A 19,874-nucleotide genomic window follows, 5' to 3' on the forward strand; every position below is an offset into this window, starting at 1 on the left:
GCTTTCGGACTCCGCAGTTAGATCACTTGCACTCCATACACGGGGCGAAGGCTCTTGAAGCGGCTCGCCAGAGGTGCTGTATAAGCTTGAGAGAAAGCTTATGTAACGTCCCGAGCAAACGGACGTGATTGCGTGATCGCCGTGTACGACCCGGTTGGGTCGTGGGCACGTATTTACAAAGCAGTTCGCACACTCTATAGAGAGGTTATAAATAATAGGCGACTTGATCAACGGTGAAATGTCTTGAACGAAAATTGATGAATTCGGGCCCTGTTAGTTTAGCCCTGCCACTATCCCGTTTGTTTATTTTTTTTTCTCCCTATACCACGAGATGGTTTGATGAAGCGCATGTACTTGATGTGTCCGTTTAGTGGAACCCAATTTCTGATTTTGTGCGTACCGTGGCTCGGGTCTTCTTAATCTCTGCGAGACGAGGCATTACTGTAACTCTACATCTGCACGTGACGGGGGCGCCCCTGCGGGCGAGGCGCTGCGCACATGTAACTGCATTATTATGGACAGTTTTGATCGTTTTCTCGACGTGGCCATGTATTGTATGTGCGCTGGAAGTAAAAGTATATTTGTGTACACTTTCGTTGCTTGCTGTGGGGCACTTTGTTCCGTTTTGTGCGGATCCATTTGTGCTAACACAATGATCGATTGCCGTCCCGGCTCTTCGGGCTGTGTGAATTAATGCATGATGACATATTCTATATTGAGATGCACTGTCTTCGCGATTACAGTTTTACTGAATTCTGTGCATTAGGTTATGCTAAATTCTAATCTGTTCTTTCGTCTCCACTTTAGCGATTTCGAAATGCTGTTCTTATTTTATAATAGGGATGCGCGAATAGTGATTTTTGAGACCGAATACCAGTCGAATAGTGCCAGAAGCGGATCGAATGGAATAACGAATAGTTTTCGAATAATGAACAGCCGTTATCACAAGTAACACAAAACGATGTTCAAATCCTATTCTTAAAGTTAGCAATTTTCGGTCATTACTTAGTACGTTATGAAGCAATGTTAATTAAAAGCACAAATTGAGCATTAAGAGCATTAGGATCAAACAAGTAGTTTCTTCGCATGCACAGTACTCTTGAGAGTGCGAATGATCGCTGTGTAGCCTGTAAAGTATGGCTACCTAAGCGACGTAGCCTACTCCACTGCCTAAGTTCTCATGCTTTATGTCTATGCTATTCCCGCGGTGGTGAAAACTTATCGTAATTTTGCTCCGATTTTATATTTAATTGGGCGCAGTTAACGTTTTGAAATATTCGAAAAGTATTAGAAGGAGGGTCGCATTTACGAATATGGACTATTCGATTCGAAGACCCAATCGAATTGGACACTATTCGATTCGTTATTTGAAAATTTGCAATATTTGCCCACCCCTGTATTATATGGATGTCGTATTTCTAACGCTAACTAGTATGTGGGTTGCACGTTCGCGTGAGGCAGAGAATGCTCGCATGCCTTCCTTGCCCTACAAGGTCGTGCTTAAGTTTGAAATGACGAAAAAAAAAAATATAGACGGCCAACGCTGGTAACGTGTTGTTTCGCTGCAAGGACATCACAGACACGTGATGTCCAACGGCGAAACGCGGTCGAGTATAGAATGGCTTCTTCTCTACTTTCTTTTCCCTTCCGTTTTGTTTCCTCTGGGTTCAGCGACGTTTGCCACTTCCGGTTCCAGTCGAGCGCTTGACTAACTGCCTTCGCGAGCTGCTAACGCTACACTCTTCTCTCTCTCTCCCCCCCCCCCTCTCTCCAGTCTTTACGCGCATGCTAAAGCGCGCCGCTAAGTGTCGCTAATTGGTGACGAAGCAACTGCACGCTGCGGCGTGTGTATAGGGTTTCTACCAGGTCGGAGTTGTGCCAGCTGCGCTTTGAGTCTTATACTTTGCTGCAGTTCTTTTCCATTCCACAAAGTGCTTTCTCGCGCACTCGCGCGTGGGAGTTCATTCGGTTGAGCGCCCGTTCCGCGAATAGTGCGTGGCTCTATATACCGGCGTTAAGCTGAAATGTGTAGGAGAGAACCTTGGTCGGGGTCGGCCAAAAGAGGCGCCGAACGCGTGTGGACGCGCTTCGGGAGAAGCCGGCTCGAGTTGCGGTGTCGTGGCATGAACGACGCACTACTCAGCCGAGACTCCGCCGTCTCCGCGCCCCAGGATGTTGCGTGCAGCGCGGTGAAGCCTGCACCCGCACCGCCGAGAAGTTGCGATGTGAGAGGAGAGGTCAATGGGCCCGCTTTCAGTTAAGTAGTCGCAACGCGTAGGCATTGCAGTGGTTTCGCCTTACTTTAGCGGCGCATTAGTGCACGCAAGTATATGCAGATCGGGCATGCGTAAACGTATAGAACTGGCGAGAACGCATGCAGCCTAATTTGAATCGGCCTCATAACACAAGCGCGAAGCTACTTCGCAGGGATTCGCATTCGTGACCACGGTGACTCGAAGAGAAATCCTCCTTGGCATTTTTCTTTCTTTTCTTCTGTGAGTGTAGGGCTTCGCCACACAGTCGTGCACCGCACTGTCGCGGTGTGCGCTCTCCGCGCTTCGCCCACCGCACGCAGTGGTCCGCTAATGACCGGATCTGCACACACGTGGTGGCGTGAACGTCGCCGTGTCAGCACCCGATACGCGCTCTCCGGTGTACTAATTGCCTGCCCGCCGAGTTGGTCCGCTGATGGACGACTTCCGAAAGACGACGGCGACGCGCTCGCGCGAACGCGCCTCGGTTGAGCCTCCGACTTTGTGTGCACCCAACTTTGATGCTTTTGATTTTATACGGCGCGGTGCGCAGCTGACGACTCTTGCGTGGCCGCATGTATAGTCAACGTTCTCAAGCACACTGTGTACATGGCTGCTAGGTGTGTTGCGCGGCCTGTTTTGTTCAGCATCCAACGTCCGACCCTCATGGAAGCTGACCTATATGTCACTCTAAGAAGAAAGGAAGGAAATGGGGTATTGAGGTTACTCCTTTAGGGGAGAAACTGACCTGCCACGACGATTCCTCCCCTTAGGGGGTAAGTGCGAGGGGATGTATTGTTACTCACCATGCGGTTACGCAACTGTTAGTCCTCCTTCAAGGACTTACAGTTGCCCAGTTTTGATTATCCTCAATGGATTAACGGTCATTCTTTGCGTTGCTCCACAAATGTGGAATTAATGAAGTCAGATATCTATACCCTGATAAAAAAGTTGCTGAGCTGAAAAAAAAAAAAAACAAGTGCCCGAAAGTAAGATTCGAACTCACGTCCTCGCGCTCACATGTCAGGTACTCTAACCACTTCACCACGGCAGGTTTTTTTTTTTTCTTTATTACCTTCATTACAACACCACGCAAACGCGTACAAAGCATGTCACTTGGTGCAGATAAATAATATTACATCATTTCGAGACATTGTACATATTTAAAAGGCGCTCAAAGAGGATATCACAGACACCAAAGTGTCAAGCTCCTGAAACCACTCTGGCGGTTCAGTCAACGGCAGTTACGTTGACAGGACAGGATACTGAGACAAGGTTAAGCATCGGAACACAGGTGCGGCAATATAAAAGCGACTCGGCATTTTGTGTATCATATGCGGAGAGAGTCACGTTGAGTGTACTTGCAACCATAAGCGACTGCGAAAAGAAATCTGCCCGAGTAATGCTTAGGGTGATTTGAACTGAGGCACTACGCGATGTATACGTGTAGCAAGCTCAAACGGGTTGCAGCCAAGATGACAGAGAAGACCAATTTCTCTGTCGCAAAGCGTGTCCCGTTTTAGCTACGCATCGCTTCAGTTAATTTCGTAACCTCCTTGGAACGGAAGGAACTTAGGTACTATTGACCAAGAAAATACAGCAGTCTATCAATGACTTGCGCGTTTAATGTGTATCGCTCACTTATGGTGTGCGCACGAAGGGCATGGCTCTTCACATTCCAGCTTTTAAATTTCATGAAATTTTCTCACGAAGAGGCGAAGTGCCGCTTTGCATGTAGTTCAATAGACACTGCACGAACTTCGAACTATTCACGATTTATAGGCAATACCGTTTTCGCCGCATCACTTCACGACACAGACGAAAACGGCGGAGTGCATGGGGAGTAACTGTTGTCGTTCATCTTCCCGTTGCTCTCTTTCCGACTAGGGACTTACAACCACGGACTTGCGCACTTACTCTTCGAAATTTGCACACGGCACGCACATCCATGCAGTTAGTCCCTTGAGGGACGGAAGCACCCTTTTTAGGACTAACTGCCCAGTTATACTCCCGTTTTCCCCGAGATTTTTCTTAGAGTAGCTGCTGCCTGGGGCGATAAAGCTCACTGCATGCTCTTACATATAAAGTCTTTTCGCGCACAAGCAGAAGACGCAGAACTCTGAAAAGCAGCACTAGATGGCGAGACGAGATAGGAACGAGCGCAGATACCCTATACGCTATAACAACTGTGTTAGCTCAATGTCTGTGCACTCCTTTCCCATATTGTTCCGTCTTCGAGCGGTGCTTTTCGGTGTTCTGCGTCTTCTGCTTGGGGGCGAAAAGTCAAGCTGATGAGGCAGATATGCCGGAAAGAGTTAGAAGGCTTCTGTCTCGGCCTCCCGCTTATTATCCTTTTCCATCAATTTGCTTCTGGACTTCTCTGTAATGTATTCTGATTTCTGTTATAAAAGGGAAGATGTTGTTACGGGTTAGTAAAATGTGTAATTTTAAACGGTTGCGCAGACTATCCACAAATAAAAAAAGTAAGTACGCGTTTTTTGTCGTTATTATCATTATTTGTGTGGGGGGGAAGGGGGGTCAATTGCGCCAATTTTTAAGTTCGGACTCACTATACTACCGCGAATGCTGAGCCGAAGTCAGTGTCGATAGCAGTCGATAGTAACAGCGGATAGAAAAAGTCCTTTCAATGTTGCGCATGTTTCTGCAAATCTATCGTTTCAATTTCAGTTTCAGTTCAGTTTTTTACGGCGCAAACCCGTTTCCGATATCACAACTGCTGTCGCAACTTGTGAGAAATTTTTCGCGCGAATTTCGGCGGGCTTTTGTTTATCTTATTTATCATCATGTGCACGTTCAGGCTACAGCTATAGTTGGAGAAGACACGAGCCACATAAACTATATAGCTTCGCTTAAGCACCGGGTTTATCAGTATATATAGTGCCCTCATTTTGCGCTGCGAACACAGCGAGGTTCGCGTCAGGCTTATAGTCGTATACACTCGGTTCACCAGAGCCATATATAGTGCGCGCATATCGCGCAATTACTTAACTGCAGGCGTCCGTTGCCACGTCGTAAACTGTACGGGGCACTTTGCGCGGTTAGAGTGAGAGAGAGAGCGAGGAGACGGAAGCTTCTCGTTGCATGCACAGCCGCCTATATAGTCTGCCGAAGTGCCAGCGTAGGCCAGACGCTCTCGCAAATCCTGCGCGCGCGCGCGCGCGCTCACGGCTGGCGCACGTGCGAGCATATCGTCGGAGATCAAATATAGTAGTTTTTTTACGACCGCCGTCGCGGTCTGCCCCCGGGCTCCTTGTCTACTCGCGCATCGCGAAAAACCGCGAGTTTTGTGGGAGCGCGTGCAGCAGAACCGCGCGGGCGCGTCTTGTCGCGCTTGCGAAGCAAGCGTGGGAAACAGCTGTTCCTCGCGGGCAACGGCGTCGTCTCGTCCGATGCGCCTGTTTGTTTGCGCGCGTCTCATCCCTAGTCTTCTCTAGCACGCGCATCTCTACAGCCTGCATGCGTAGCTCGTGAACGGTCCTTCCATAGGGCTTCGTCCGTTCCGGAGAGCGGGAGTGGCGTGTTCGCGCAAGTACGTCACGCTTGTGAATGAGCCTCCTTAGGGCGACCGTTATCGGCGAGACGGGAGCCATGCGCGCCATGCAACCCGTGGCCTGACTGCCTGCAGTGGCGCACAGACACACACAGGCTGCACCCACGGTTCGTCGAGACAGTAGCGAGGTCGCAAGTCGCAAGCAGCTATACTGTATGCCGTGCGCCTACGACAAAACCGTGCACTGTTACAGAACGTACCGCTATACGGCTGTCTGACGTAAACAGCCGGATTCACGCAGCCAGCCGTGATTGACTGGCGGTGGCGCAGCGAGTGTCGAGTACATCTTTTGCAAGGAGGGCACCCTTGGACCGGCGTCTATAGCGATAGCCAACTATACGCGACAAGCTATAGGGCACCGAGTTAGCTGACACCAGAATTAGCTTTACCGGACACTGCACAGTTTTTTGTAAAGGCTTCCTGCGGCTCTCAGTCAGTGGACGGGAGCGTGCTTCCGCGACGCGCTACAGAACGGTGTGGAGGTCCCGCGGAAGCTGCCTTAAAGCACAGGGCGACGATGCGCGCGTTGTGTCGTGCTCCCCCTCGTCTGCTCTCCTATCCGGGCACTTGACGATCTCCAGGTGGAAGCGCTCGCCCGGACTTGGACCCGCTGTCGGAACGAGAGCAGGGCTTCCTTCCGGTCTCCTTATCTCCCGCGTGTCTGCTTTCGGATAGGCGTGGCCTCATGAGGTCCTAGTCTGCCAGCTCTTGGCCCACTAGCGAATGATGAAAGTAAAAAAAAAGAAAATTCAGGAAAGTATCGCTCGCTGAAACAGACGCGGCTCGATCACTGGCTGTGTTCGTCTTTGGCTCAGATTTTTAGGAGAGGGAAAATGCGACCGAAGGAGTTTTCATCTTGCCTTCGCACATAGGTGCGCTGACTCAGATTTTTCTGTTCGGAGCCCTACACCGATCTATTCTATGATTATGAATGTCCTTGGATGGGTTGGTCGGCTTCAGTATTCAGTCAGTGTATACGTATACCATACTATACAGGCATATATACTGGGGGTCGTTTTCCAGAACGCCTGCCCTTCGCAGCGCCAGTCCGCGTTCATACATTTATTATGTCCACAGCAGCGAGCACGCTCGAAGTAATGTTCTCTCCCCTCTTTCTACCGCGGAGAGAAAGCGAAGCCAAAGACCAGTCTGACGACAAAGCTTGCGAATGCGAAGCGCTGGCGCCATCCTCCGCGAGAATGTATGCGCCGCACGCTGCGGCAGTGGAGGGCCCCCCTCTCCTCCGCGCGGACGGGTCTTTGGCGACCATCGAGGCCGAAGTAATGAAAGTGACGTGCCGTCTGGTGGCGGCCGGAGGATTAGGTTTCCCCCTGGGCCCCGCCGGTGCCTATGCATGCATGCGCTGCGGCCGCTTTTGTTCCGCCCGTCTCCTGGCCTCGGCCGGCCGTCCACCGTCCCCCTGGATGCTAGGCTTTATAGCTGCTGCAGCGCACACCGTCTGCCTCGCTGCATACTCGTGTCCTGTGTCTTTTCCTTGTTGGCGGAAAGTCAAGCGGTAGTCGGTAGAGGCATGTAGACGCAAGAAGACTATAAGGCGGCTCCTGTCCCGTCTTTTTGTTTTCCTGTCGCACCTTCCTCTCTTCCTTTTTTATTCTTTAACGCTTCTATGCAACGTATCCTGTTATTTTATTTGAAAAAAAAAGAAAAGGGAGGGGGACGTTTTTCACAAGCTCACGAACCCAGAGAAGCTATTCGACTCTTCCCATCTTTTCTGTTTGCTCACCGTGCTTTCTATTCGTTGATCAGTCTCCTTCCCTCTCTCATGTTATGGGCATTGTTGCTTATTTGTTTATTGTGTAGACTGATTTGAACAAGTGGACAATGTACTCAAACGAGCAGTGAGCCAAAATGTATAGTTTCCGTTCTACGTCTGTTCCCTTTCTTACCTCGGGTCCCGTCTTGTCGCGCAGTTTGTATCAACGTATAGTTTGATGGACCCTACTCTGCCGTGTGCAGCACCCGTTGTCCTCTCTCGCTTTCTATCGTCGTCCCCTGATCGCGGTGTTTTTGGCTGTCCGCATGACGGCGCGTCTTCGAAATCACTCATCCGCGTAAACCATGCCCCCTTTTTTTTTCCCGTCGTCGGGTCTTGTCATCTTTCCCTCTGCCGCCACTCGGCTCCGATCGTTCTGATCGGGGCGGCAGCGAATCGGTGGTCGGTTGAGCGGAATGCCTTTCAAGGAGCGCGCAGTTCTCCAAGCTATGAGGGCAAGTGGAGTACCGCGCATGTAGATATTTACGTATGTATGTACACACATGTTCCTTCGGCGACTTCGCAAGCCTCAACGCTATTCGCTGTTCTCTCCTCCTCTCCGCCGCGCTCTCGACAACAATGACCTCGAGCGTACGTATATCTCTCAACTCTCGGCTGAACCAGTTTATATAGGTGGGTCACCTAAGTGCCACTCCACGCATATACGACCCCCAAAAGGTGTCAACACCTTATCGGCGGCGCTTTGCGCCTGCTCGCCGAATACGACGTCTCACCCACAAAACGCGCTAGCGCCCTGTCTCTATGTATCTTGCGCGGAGGTATACTACAAGCTTGAAATCTGAGCGTATGCCAGTGGTCGCTGAGCGATTGCGCTTCGACGCCTGCGAAGAAGCGCGGTATCGGGGGCACCCAAAGCATTCCTCGGTCTCACCCCCGCGGCGCCTCCTCGCAACACCTCCTTTGTCGCGATTCGCACTCTCGTATGGTCCTGTATTTGCAGCAGCCGGCGAGGCGAGGAAAGGACGAGAGGCACCCAGAAAAGAAGAAAAAAAGAATGAAAAGCGAGGGTGTCCCAGCGACACCTTGTTCACTGCGGTTTCCGCCTCTCTTTGAGAGAGCCGTATCGATTGCTCGCTCGATCGGGCCGCTCGCCGACAATGGGCGCGTTGTTGTGTGCGTGCTCCCGGTGGAGTGGGCTGCGTCGAGTGGATCCTTAAGGTGGAGGCGCGCACGCGCGTTCTCGTTGAGAGCTGTTTGCACTGCTCCATCAAAAGGCGGCTCCTGAACTATGTGCAAACACGCCGCGGCCGCGGCGGCTTTCACGCACTGTCGCCCTCCGTGTGTGGCTGCAGCCTCACGCTTCGCAGGGGCCGCGAACGAGTCGTTCTCACCCCTTCTTGCACGCTTTATTATTTTGCATTCTTGCCTTTGCGACAATATACCGCGTCTATAGCTTCCTATTCCTTCCGTGCCTGTTTTTATATTTAATTTTTTTTCGAACGTCTTACCTTGTCTCTGACTTGAGGACAGGCGCTTATACGGCCGCACTGCATTCGATCTTCATTTGCTTCCTCGCTGCCTACACAACTGGTGGATTCCGTAACACTCGTCTGGTGTTTGGTTCATTGAAGTCATTAGTGCTTGTACCTTGCTATCTCGTGCAGTTTATTCTAGTTTGGAATGCATATAGTGTATGTGGAATTCTGCATTTTGTTTAAATCATCGTGTGCTTGTTCGCAATTCACCCCGACTCTTTCACAGTACGGACAACAAACGGAGTTGTTGTTTATATAGTACTCGCACTCAGGCGGAAGACTACCGCTGGCATGCATTCCAGCAAGCATTCATTAAAACGCGCCCACATTTTCTAGGTTCTTTTTGTTTTGTGTTTATTGGGTGAAGAACCATGGCGCGGTTAATGCCGGCAGTGGCTCCAAAAATGACACTGTCGCTGGAAATGCTACAGGTTATTTCTGCCGAATGTTATTTTGTCGCTCACTGAAAATGTAGTGTGGTAACTTAAATTGTGAGAACGTATACATTTAACGAAGCGCTCTTCTTTTCCAGTGTGCGCCAGGAACGATGTTGTTGTGACCCAAAGAAGTGTGCACATGTCTTTGGCTGGACTGTATAACACGTGCGTCGTGGAGTTAGCGATGGACTGATATAGTCTGTGTATGCCCAGAAGTGAGATACGAAAAATTCGCTGTTTAGTGACACAGGGAAGCATCACATAGGTTACACAACAAACCAAAACAGAAGTCCGGGGAACACGGCCTTAGACTATATGTACTTCTTCTTGCCCAAGTATATATGCTAAGTGGCTTGCGTGCATTCGCCATATGGCGAGATACATCGGGATGCCACGGTTTCAACTTTGTTCTCGACCTTGCCTGTAAAACTTCGCTTCAGAGACCTATTGGGACCCTCACTTCGCGAACAGACGGTGTAAGTGTCATCGTCTCTATAACTTGACGTTGGCGTGACACCAAGTGCATCGTATCTGTTCAAACTTCTAATTTCTAAGCAAAACGTTTAATTGTTCCCCTTGCTCGTTGTTCGCTTCTGCGGGCACGCTCAACTGGAACTCGACGCCACACTCTGTATACCTTGCTTGACGTGGACGCATAACCGTATATATACACGGAGAAGACGCGTAACACAGCACACCACACCCGTTGTCCAGAAGCAATGGATACGGGAGCTGCGGCGATTAGCGAACCCCCCTCCATCCCACTTCGCTGCCTCGCGCTTAGTCGAAAGCCGATTACGGAGGGGTTCACGCGAGTAGCGAGAGAGAGACGAGGTCCAAAGCGACATGGGGTGTGTGCAGGGGGACCCGCAGTGGTTCTGTTGCCACAAGGCGGCCTCTCTCGAGTGCAGCGGTCAGTATCTCTTCCCATGCACGCGGTGATATTGCGTCAATACAGCCCGGTTTTAAGATCTCGACGTGTTTGCGGAGGGCAGTCTGTTCGACTCGAGATTACAGAGCTGTAGGGACTACACGTCGTGATTGTGGTGCTTACGTTCGTAGCCGATCCCGACGCCCCACCCTTTTTAACTCGTGTCAACTAGTGTTCTTTTGTGCTCGCATTCGTTGCTGCGCTATAGAACGCCCTGTTTGCAGAGCGTCGAATCAGCTGGCGAGTGTCTCGCTCGTATATAGAGAGTCGCGTGTATACGTTGAACGTCGCCTCTCGCGAGTTTATACGAACAAGTGGCTGTGTAACGGCAACGGGACGCATTTTTCAGTCGTCAGACGGAAGGCTGCGTTCTTTCTCTTCTTTTGGCTGTCAGAGCTCTTCCATGCCGTATTTTGTTACCGTCACCGTTAAAGTGAATCGGAGTGTGCTTGGCGAGGCCGTTCCACCGTATAGCGCCACAGCTGCAGTTGTCTCATAAAGCGTAGCGTAAAACATAAAACGTGCCATACGGTATACAAAGAGCGCTGTTCAACGCATATATAGCTATAAGCTAGCGGCTGGACTGTCAAACTATTTTATTCGCGATTTCTTTTCTTCCTCGACTGAGGTCTGAAAATGCGACGACAGGTGCTCGGTGTGACGCCGCCGCATGAAATATTTTACTTGAGACACTGCTGTCAGCAGCCATGCGGCACTGTACTGGACGCGTGAAGAATTGCCCGCAGCTACGCGCGTGCGCGACTTTGACCCTGCACGTGTTTCCTTTCGCTGTTGAACTCATAACTATGTCGAGACGACGCGGCATCGGAGAGAGACGGTGTACAGACAGACAGTATGCAGATATTTAGATGGACATGCAGCAGGCGTCCGCGCGGATAGTATAATCACAACATTTGTTGGTTGACCAATCGAATGCCGACTTGACACGACTTAGCTCGTATACGTATAGGAGACTAGTGCAGATCTATACTCGTGTTCATAAAGGTGCGCCGGTTGTGAAGAGTTTAGTTCATTGGGATCACGACCGTTTATACCGGCCGTCTATACAAGGTTCCTACGCAGTTTAATTGTCATTACTACTTTATAAATCTATTTAACCGAGAGGCGAAAACTAATACCTCGCGCACAGTTTATGCACAGCCGTCGTACGGGCTTATCCCTTTAGCTATGCTAAGTCTATAGTGTACTCTCTGCAGACAGACTCGTTTTAGCAAGTCTATTAACAAGTCCGTTGGCCCATACACTTCTGGGCGGGTTGTTTGCAGAGTCTGTTGACGTTATCTGACGAAAACTGGGAGATCACAAGTCAACAGGCAGCTTGTATACACTCTACAGACTTGCCAGGAAAAAAAAAGAAAAACCTGTTGAATTTTTAAAAAATAATTTGTAATTATTATTTTCTCACTTAATCTTTTTTTTTTTTTTTTTGATGACTTGAGAAAGCTGGCACCCATCGCCAACTTTCTCATTAGATTTGGTTCCCAGAGTCGCTCGCTATCACTCAGAACGTGCTCGTTATATTCGGGACACGATTCTGATATATGCATGAGGTAGTGGATTCGACTGCCTGCCTCGTCGGCCCTATTTTGATGGGGGACGGAACGAAAAAAAAAAAAAGAACGTTGATGCAACGCCGCGATTTTGGCGCATGCTCAAGAACCCCTAGATGGCCTGAATTAATTCGGAACTGTCCACTATATGGCATCATGTGGCGTCCCTCATAATTAACCCACTGCGCAGCTTCTAAATGTTAAACCACAGGTTTCCTTGTTTTTTTCTTTACCATTCCAGCTTAGTGAGAAACGATAGTCAGTGTTTGTCACCTCTTGAAGTTGTTTCTGCACTTCACACCATCTCTCATTTAGGCTTTGTGGCGCTCGTCTGATCTTATTCTGTATGGGGCGCAAATTGGCTTCTGCTGCGCGACCTTCGCGAACTCGCTGAGGTTGGTCGCTTACTTTCGCAATGTATACGGATTCTCTCGCTCTCTCTCCCGCTCGCCCTTCTTTCTTTCTATGGGCGCTTGCAGCCGATAGCCTGCCTACATACTCTCACGTCGGACAAAACAGAAACCGCGCATTGCGCTGTTTTATATATGATTGATTCGCTGCCGGCGCATGACGTATATCCGACCCGAATGAATAATCGCGAGCTTCCATACTTGCCGGAAGAGGAGGAGGGGGAAGGCGAGGAAGCGGGATGCGTTCGTCTTGACCAGAACGTAATATACCAGTTGCCGCGCGGTTAGGATTCACTGCGCTTCTCGAGCGCGATTTTTCTTTCCGAACTCGAGAGCAAGGTAAACTGATCCCGTCTCTCGGGCATCGCGATTTCTACGCAAGACTAAGAAGTGCCCCCCGGGAGAAAAAAATCGCTTCCCCTCTTTCGGGCTATTTGGAGGCGAAGAGAGAAGGCATATGGGCAAGAAAATATTCCGGTGGTCGTCGCGCGCGCAATTCCCTGTTGTTTCTGTTTCGCTCAACCAAGTAGGGGGCTATGCAGGGGCGAGAGATAGAGTCGCAGATTGGGCGTCGCGTCCCCCTCTCCTTCTCTTTCTCCTTCCTCCCGCGGTGCATTCTGTGGTCGCGCAGACACCGGCGCCTATACTTCTCCTGCTCATGAGGCCGAGACTAACAAGGGGAAGAAGAAGACGAAGAAAGACCCTGCGAACTTTTCTCTGCGGCGGGATGCCGGGCGCCGATAAGGGCTCGCGGCTCATGCATGCGAAGGAATAGCGCGGACGACGTGCCTTGTCTTTCTCGGTTCGCCATTTCTTTCTTTCTCTTTTTTTTCTTTCTTAAGCTCAACTGCACCGGAGGTGCAGTCAGTCTTTCGTCGTGGACACTGAGTCCTCTTCCTCGTCGTCTTTTTATCTGATGAGCCCGCGCCGTTTTTCAGCAGCCCTCGACTCCGAGGCTGTCCCCGCAGCGCTGATGTGGCAGTGTCCGTGCGAGCGCAAGTCTGCCCCAATCGTCCAAACATACATAAACGGCCTCCTCGTCCGTTAATTTCCTCTCTCTCTGCGGTTTCGCTTCTTCTTCATCTTCTTCTTCTTTGTCTTTTGCAATTTCGAGATTCTAAACTCCATCGATTCCCGCAGAAACGTCCGCTCGTGTATAGGGAGCTGCATATACGGACGTGTGTCCTCTTCTCGGCATGCCCGTCTCAGTCTTTGTCTCCGCGCTCGATCGGAGAGCGTTTGTCTTCCGACGCGCTCGGTCATCCGATCGCAATGATAGGAGCTCCATCGTGGCGAATTTACGGTTGACTTATCGGAAATGCATACAAACGCGGAGCGCGCTCATGGGAGCTCGCATGCGAGGAGATGCAGCCGGCTCTCCATCACGCTTGTCCTTCGCGAGTGGCCAGCGTCGACCGTGTTCGGGTGTATACTTTTGGGACCTAAGCGGTGGCACTTAGCCCCCCGATGTATAAGTCTGTGATGACCGGACCGGCAAAGGCACCCGAGAAAGAGCAGTGTGATGGCGCGCGCCTTCCCATAATTAAATACTCTGTTGTTTGTTTTCCTGAGTTTGCTGATAAGCTTCTGCTTTTCTCGGTCGCTTTTCCCGTAATCTGGTATGCAGCTTTACCGCATACGAACACGTTCACCTGCAGGTTCGAAAGCAGGTTGTGGGCTGTGCTGGTTGGATCTGTGCGAAAGCTCCTTTAGTGGCTTTTTCTGGTGTCATTGGCTACGGCTTGCTCTCGCTACAAGCGCCCACTTCTTACGTGCACTCGTTCGTGCGACTAATGCGAACTACTTTCCTTCGAGATACTCCATCGACCTTGCGCATGCGTTACCGAACCTGCTTGCTGGAATGAAAGGGGGTCTTGTTCAAGAAGTACAGAGCAGCATTGCAGTAATCTGGTAATGTTGTTGTTCGACAACTACTTGTGCGAAATCGTCATAGCAGTTTTTTTTTTCTCTGGCTATCCTTTTTCGTTTATTGTTCCTTTTCACGTATGTAGAAAGAAAGGGAAATGACGGTAGGCGTTAAATATTACTTTTGTGAACTTACGGCGTGGTTGGAAAATATCCTGCCGCGAGCAGGTCCTTTCCTGCAGACGATCCCGTAGTGCCCCACCTATAAGGTGTCATGGCTCACAGAGGCTTACCGTATACGCGCCCACACCAGAAACGAACGTGTTCGTCACGGGTGCAGGAATCCGTAGGAAAGCTTAGGCGGGTTGTTGTGGACGACATATTTGCCGCGAATAGGACACATGCGCACAAAAAGAAAGACAATTTGACCATGGCACGGGCGGCGTCCACGTCGTCGTCGATATGTGTCTTTCTTTTTGAGTATGTTCTATTCGCTGCGTATGTGTGTTTCAGCAAATACCGACTAGGCCAAGAAGTAGTTCTCTCGAGGCTTTTGTGAGATTCCAGAATCGCGACGCGAATTCCATCAAGCGAAGCAGAGTTCGAGACAAAGAGGCTGTGGAACGCGCGTTCAATTGCTCGACAAAAAGGCATTCCTCGTTATTGCACTACCTTTTCGCAGCTCCTCAACGGCTCCACGCACTTGATACTTCTGGACTTTCATATGTACTCATCAGTGATCGATTGTAAAGAAAGAAACTCTCTATAGTATACATGTCCAAAGCTTCCGGCGGTGCCACTGACAAAAAGGCGCTTATTTGTTTCTCCGTCGTGTTATCCCCCCCCCCCCCCCCCGCGCAAGTATTTCTACGCAACAGCGTACATAATAATATTTACGCCAAGTATAGTTCGGAGACGAATGTTTTACTTATCCGGCAAGTGTGTAAGTGGAAGAAAACACCAATTCGCGCAACTTCAATAATTCCCCGTATCTCGGCCCACCTATAGAGTACTTAAATTTATCCTGCATGTTCCTCCTGCAGCACACTTTATTCCTACCAATTTTCGTCTTGACACGCCTGAGATACCTCTATAACGGCGCACTATTGAGCGTACGAATAACATAATTTCTCCCAACGGCGCCTTCATTTATCTCACAAACATTTTGCTTGTCCACGCATGCGTAACACTAATTCCTTCCGCACACGTGCGCAACATACCTTCCTATATTCTCATCGCGCCTGGCTCTGATAATTCTCTCAATAAGCTAGTTTTCGTCGACACTTGAAGCGGGCATTTCGGAGCGGACATCATGTTGGTGAAAACCAGTTGGCTAAGCTTTAAGGTAAGCTGGAACAGCTCATCTGAACAGTAACAAAGAAGCAAACCCAAAAGAAGGATTGGTTGCGTTGTCCTTGTTAGTTGCACTATTTCGATCGGCTTCTCTTGTAGCGGACATTCTCCACCACATATATATATATATATAGGCTCAAAAATATATTCATTTGGGTTCGCTTATATAGTCATCTTCCGGTATTATAATATGAAATCACGAGACAGATCGTTAGTTTTAGTTGATCATAGTTTTATTATGCATTTGCGAAGCACCGTATTGGACTCGCGACGTGTGTGAAGGCTTCGACTGGCCGCGTACGTTTCTGCGCTAGATTGCTCGTGCTTGTAAAGTATAAGGACAGGCTTGTAGCGTGCAACAGCTTTCCGGTACATTCTGTGTGGGAGGCAGACAGTGGCAGACAGTGGTGCCCGCGCGCACGACTTCTTGAAGAGGTCCGTGGGTCGTCTTTATCCGCGCGAGGTCTAGCTTGCTGATCTGTAGAGTGCACGGACGCACGCATCTGTTGTCTTGCAATGTTCAAGCGCCAGAAGTGCCATGGATTCACGCCAAGCGAAGCAGGGGTTTCGACGACTTTTGCTCCAACGTCGCGTGGTCCTGTCCAATCGCGCATGTTGAGAGGCGAATATCTATATATAGTGGGTCCCGCTTTTCCTGCGTCCGCCGCAGGCCTCTCTGGCGGCGTCGCACGCGCGTGCGTAGCGTTTCTCTGGCTAATGTGATTTGGATGGGGATTCGCAATCGAATTAGAGCCCCCGCTGTATATCGATCACGTGATTGCGCCCTTGCGCGCACCGCCCACTGGCGTCGGGCCGCGCAGAACGGCGCCCTAAACGGATTAGTGCGCGCGGCTAAGTGCGCGACTCGTCCTGTATACGCGCTCGGTCGAACAACGGCTAACGGCGACCCTTCCCATTTTTAGTTTCAAGCGCGCGTGCTTCTGTATGGCAGGGGCGCCATCGGCGAGGGGACGTAATGGACGCTTGCCGCCGGGCAAAAGCGCGCGTATACGCCGAGAGACGCGTCGCGGCGCTCGCCGCTGGAGGCCTGCGCGGAGTGGTGCCACGGCCCCGCCTGGCGCACACTTCCCTTCCGATTGGATTCGCTTGATGCGCTTCATCCACGGAGGGGCCACTGCTTCGTCCTCTGATGTCAGAACAGCGACGGCTTGTCCGTTCTGCGCAGCTGCCTGAAGCTCCTCGCGATTCTCGCGTGCTCGAAGGGCATCCACGATGCAGCCGAGCGTGTCCCTTTCTTCTTTCCTTTTCTTTTTGGGATAACATCTTCGCTTTCTGAGTTTGGATTCGGTTATAAAAGGGTTAAAGTGTGTATTGAGGGTGGCCTGCACGATAAGATTAAATGATCATTTCGGTCGCCTCCCTAAGTGCGGTATAAGTACACAAATAAGCTCGGGCTGTGGCTACACTTAGACTATTCACTTCGTGTACAACCCAAGACAGAAATGTTACATAAATGAATTCCCGGATTTCTACGTTAGACGATGGTAGTTCTGGGGAAACGTGTGGACGCGGGGAGCGCTGCCATTCTCATGTGCTTCCGACTTGCTTCTTGGGCCGTCGACACCGTTCCGAGTGCATATCGCATCCGTATATATACATACTCACTTTTTTTTTTAATCCGAGCTTTGCAGGCTGCGAAGTCCTGTATGAAGCCTGTTTACGTTCTTGCAAACATCCGCCGCCTGCCAGACTATCACATATCGTTATTGTTCTTTATTCATTTTATCGGCTTCTTTCCATCGTTCCGCGGTCGTGCACGCGTGAGAAAGCGAACACGCAAACGTTGTTCATATCGCAGTGCGCGCCGTACGGCGCCGTTCATTCGCATGACGCGCCATAGTCTAGAGATGGACGTGGCGCTGAGTGGGGCTATTCTAGACACCCCCTCCCCCCCTCAGTGCCTCAGCGTGTGTGTGTGGGTACCGTAGCTACCGCGCGCGGAACAGCGCCGCCGAGGGAGCGGTGCCAGCAGCTCTGCCGCCCGGCGGGTGGGGGTGCGAGACTTCGCTGCGGGCACCGATGAACGGGAACGATTACGCGCTGCGCAGGTTCCAGTTACGATTGCTATCGTCGCTGCCGCCGTCCCATATGGAGTGCCTAATGAAGGCCCGCGAGCGCGAGCCCGGGACTATGTACACGCGTGCGTCGGGGGACAACACCCCCTAGCTCCACGGGTCTGCTTGCGGCTGCTGAATCGTTGCGTCTGAGTCGCGTGCTAAGTTCGGAGCTGTGGGCGCGATAGGCTGAGCTTCCGCTGTAGCCGCGACTGGGGGCCAGATCTTGCCGCCGCATCTCGAAACTGTGTGTGTGGCGCGCGGTTCCAACAGAATAACGCCACCGCGACGTGTTGAACGTTTCAGACAGGCGGAAGAGGGACGGAGTGCGTATGATGGGGGGCATGTAGTAGAAATCAAAATACAGAACGCGGGTGGTGAACACGTTTTAACGCCTCCCGTGAAGTGGCGGGCCACCGGTCCGGAACATCTATGCCATACGAAGGGGCTGTTCCCCCCTATGGCGCCGGGCGCTCCGCTGAGGCCGTCATGCACCTATAGCACATGTAATCGCGCTTCCCCGCGCGGTTTGCGTGCTGTGCTACAAATACACGTTTCCAGGAGCAAGGGCGCGATGTATACGCGCATTGGCGGAGCACGCGCTCGTGCCGCTGATTGATGCCCCTCCGCGATTAGAAAATTGCCGCATTGCTTCCTCCTCCTCCGTGCATCACTCGGCAGCCGCTTCTGCCGCGCTGCGTGGGCGACGGAGCGGGGTGCGGTTGTTCGCAGCGCGTTTCAATCTGCGACCGGTCACTGGGGAAAACGCGCGGCCGTCGCCGCGGCACAGCCCCCTCCGGCGGCGCCGACGGCTTGTGTCTCACGCGTACGTGGGGAGTGCGGGATCACGGGAGGGCTTCGTTTATCTCCATTCTGTTCTCTCCTTGAGGTGGCTTGGCCACCATCATTCCGCTTTTCTCACTACCGTGCCGTCGGTGTGCTATTGTGAGCGCTTACTGGCGGCCTGGACGCGCATTTTTCTGCCCATGTGCACGATCACAAGAATGGGTATGTGACGTATGTAGGATATCTCGAAGATCGGCGTGACCGTGAGCAGAGGGAACGCATACGAACTCGTCGCAGTTTTAATGCAGGGCGCCTGCAACTGATCTGCAAGAAAGGTTGCAGTTCGTTATCTACGACTGAACCTTTAGGTCACATCATGATTCATTTTTCTTTCTTTTTTTTTCACTGTCTACATAACGATAGTGATTAGAAAATTCGCAAGTATAAAGGAAGTGGCGCGAACGCTGCATCAAGGGTTGTTTATTCAGAAATAGCTCCACGTCTTGCTAAGGAACTACCGTGCTCAAAACTTGTATCACGCTTGTAGCCATGTGGTAATGTTCGCTGGGTGTGTGCGTGGTCATTCACGTACACTTAACCTGAACAAGGAAGTCCTTGTTTGAGCGTGGTTTTCAAGCAGGTGCACTTTTTTGAAATCCTTTTAGTACCGACGTATTAACCTTCTTTTTTTTTCCTTGGCAAGACTCTCTGAAACTTAGGTATGTGCGTCACTTGAAGTACCTATAATTATTGAAATAGATTAATTGAAACACGCACGCACTTACGCACACGCACGCACGCACGCACACGCACGCACGCACGCACACGCGTGCACACACACACACACACACACACACACACACACACACACACACACACACACACACACACACACACACACACATACACGCACACGCACATACACGCACACGCACATACACGCATACACGCACACGCACATACACGCACACGCATACACGCACACGCACATACACGCACACGCACACACACACGCACACGCACATACACACACACGCACACAGCCAGCGCCACCACTCACGATCCATGGCGGCTGACACTAACACTCCCAGGGATAGTTCTAGTAATAAAACATTAATACCTGAGAAAGTGGATGGGAAAACTGCGCCGCGGTAGCTCAGTTGGTAAAAGCGTCGCATGCGTAATGCGAAGGCGTGGGATCGTTCCCCACCTGCGGCAAGTTCTTTTTTCATCCACCTTCCCTTAATTTATAATTCCTTTAATTGAATGAGTAAGTACAAGTAATTTCCTCTATGTCGTTTTTGGTGCCTTTGGTTGTTGGCGCAGGACAGGGGTAATTGGAGATCGCAGGG

General features: G+C 50.9%; 1 protein-coding gene and 1 non-coding gene across 3 annotated transcripts in view; both read left to right on the forward strand.

Annotated features, from left to right (window-relative positions):
* The window catches only part of rg (A kinase anchor protein rugose), a 346,775-nt gene that overhangs the window by 273,897 nt on the left and 53,004 nt on the right, over nucleotides 1-19,874 (forward strand). The gene's annotated exons all lie outside the window — the stretch shown is intronic.
* On the forward strand, nucleotides 19,668-19,740 carry TRNAT-CGU (transfer RNA threonine (anticodon CGU)). The gene has a single exon. It is a non-coding gene; the product is annotated as a tRNA-Thr (tRNA).

This window comes from Dermacentor andersoni, chromosome 4 (assembly GCF_023375885.2).
Source record: "Dermacentor andersoni chromosome 4, qqDerAnde1_hic_scaffold, whole genome shotgun sequence".
Lineage (NCBI taxonomy): Eukaryota > Metazoa > Arthropoda > Arachnida > Ixodida > Ixodidae > Dermacentor > Dermacentor andersoni.